Source organism: Medicago sativa, chromosome 7 (genome assembly GCF_051527215.1).
Source record: "Medicago sativa cultivar Bolivia chromosome 7, Bolivia_mono, whole genome shotgun sequence".
NCBI classification, from domain to species: domain Eukaryota; kingdom Viridiplantae; phylum Streptophyta; class Magnoliopsida; order Fabales; family Fabaceae; genus Medicago; species Medicago sativa.
This window is the reverse complement of record NC_140755.1, coordinates 36,759,407-36,762,216: the sequence shown is the minus strand read 5'-3', so window position 1 is coordinate 36,762,216 and position 2,810 is coordinate 36,759,407.

Sequence of the window (2,810 nt, the reverse complement as noted above, 5' to 3'; positions counted from 1 at the left end):
CTATCTATCTGGTAATCCTATGCAGCATCAACGCACTAAGCATATTGAGATGGACATTCATTTTGTTCGGGAAAAGGTAGCTTGTGGTCAGGCTCGCGTCCTCCATGTTCCCTCACGACATCAGATCGCAGACATATTCACCAAAGGACTTCCTCACATTCTCTTTGATGATTTTTGGACCAGTCTAAGCGTCCGTGAACCTCCCGCTTCGACTGCGGGGCTGTGATAGAATAGAATATTTTGTTGTAATTAGTCATAATTAGTTTCCTATAATTATGTTGTATCATAATTAGATAGTTGACAAAATATTACACACTGATGTATATATTCTATTCTGATGAATGAGAAAACTTGAGGATTCCATTATCTTACAAATAGCCGGTGAGTCTCCAAGTTCCAAGTACATAATCAATAATTTAAACAGTGATATGATTATTAGAAAAATCTACAAGATGGCAATTGAAGGATGTGCGCCAAAATAAAACAAGACCCCCGCCTCTACCGGCGCGATAAACAGAAATACAAGAATCAAAACCAAAAAAGTAACGTAATTCTTCAATTTTATTTCGGTGGGCTAATGTCTCACTTAAGAAGAGGAGATCCGAATTGAAGTGCCGAACTAGGTATTTTAAGTCGGGAATTGCGATCGGGCTACCTAAACCCCGACAATTCCACCCTATAATACTCATTTGCCATGGCAGGCCTGATCATCATGTCATGCCGTTACAATTTGGTCATCATACAAATGATTAGAAATTACATGCATTTTAGTATCCCCCAGCACTAACATTTGTTCCTATTACATTATTCCCAACAGCCCCATCAACAACAAATGATGTTTCACCATTCTGAAGAGCCATCACCCTCATTCTTTTTTTCAATTCCGACCCCGCCTCATCATGAGCACCTTCGTTGTCACCTTGAGATTGTTTAGCTCCAACAATATGGGAGGAGGCAACATGCAGTCCAAGCACCAAAGGATGACCCAAAATCAAGCTTGAGGTCGTAGTACTTGCGGAGGACGAAGGAAAGAGATGCACCTAACAAGTAACAATTTGCACCTGGTGAACTATTTTCTTCCTAAATTGTTTCTCTCACATTAATCACTCGACTAGTTAAGTCCTCCTTATTTTCCCATTATTCGTAACATCTATAACCACGAAAGATTTTATTTTGATAATATCAAACATTAATACTAATAATAACAATATTATTAATTTTACCCCATAATAGTATTAATAACATCTATAACCACGAAAGATTTTACTTTAATAATATCAAACATCAATACTAATAATAACAATATTATTAATTTTACCCCATAATAGTATTAATAATATCTATTAATATTACTAACAATTATTATTAAAAATCGGGTTGTTACATGTTTTCTGGATAGAAACAAAATTGGCCGCCAAGATATCATGAACCACTTGTGAGACATAATTTTTTTTCGCTTCACACACACACATGATGGATAGATTAGCTTAGCTCCTAGATAAAATCCACTATAGACATAAAACGGATAACTTTTCTGTTACATGTGGATAAAATACATTGATACTTTAAATACTTTTTAATTAACAGATACAAACATGGAAGTAATAATATCCATACTCGAAGTTTATAATGATAATTTAGAAATATAAATTATTGAATTGTTTACACTTCATGAAAAATTAGTTTTTTTAATTAATTAAAATGTGTAGCTAGCACTGGCCCTGTAGGTGAGAAGCAAGCAGATGATACGGAAAGATCATAAGATAGGAATATTTTAGAGAAATAAATTGATGATGCATTAGCTAAGGAGCACCAGCAGAACTTAGAGGCGTCAGGTTTCCAATTGGTTCTTAGCAAAACAAGCTGAAAAAACCAAAAAGCCAAAACCTTTCCTATTAGAAACAAATACCAAACTAGGTCAAACCCTTGTAACCCCAAAACTTTTATATGAAGACATTATTCTGGAACATTAGGGGTATTGCCAACACCCCTTCAAGAGTGGCAATCAAAAGACTTATCCTATCTAATAAACATGACTTTATCTTTTTAGCTGAGCCTTGGCTTAGTTATGACAGATTCCCTCAAAACTGGTTGCGCAGACTTGGCCTCAAACTCTTTGCCTGTAACAGTAGACACAACAACATCCCCAACCTTTGGTGCATATGTAGTTTTGACATTAACCCTAATATTATCAACACTTCTGATCAACACGTGTCCTTTACCTTCACCCAAAACTCTCTTACATTTGGTGTTAATGTAGTTTATGCCTCAACCTGCTACATTCATAGAAGAAGGCTTTGGAATGCGCTTAGCAGGTCCCATAATCAGTATCACATACCTTGGTGCACCACTGGAGACTTTAATGCCATTATAGGTGCCCATGAGCATAGAGGTGCTACTTCTCCACCTACTCTTCCTATGATAGAATTTTTAGAATGGTCTAACATTGATAACCTCATTCACTTACCCACTAGAGGTATGCAATTTACTTGGGCCAATGGAAGACAAGGAAGAAGATATACAAAAAAAAAAAATACTAAACAAGGCTTTGTGCAATCACAGTCTCATTGATGCTTATTCTTCCATCACAGTCAATACTTTCATTAAGAGAAATGCTAGCAACACTCTCTTTTGAGCACTCTCTTTAGCACTCACTCTTTTATTGGATAAAATCAATGTAGGACCTACACTTTGGAAATGGAACCCACATAAAGTGGTGGGACATACATTGATTTCACCCAATAAAAGAGTGAGTGCTAGAGAGAGTGCTTAAAAGAGAGTGTTGCTAGCATTCCTTCTCTCCTTAAACA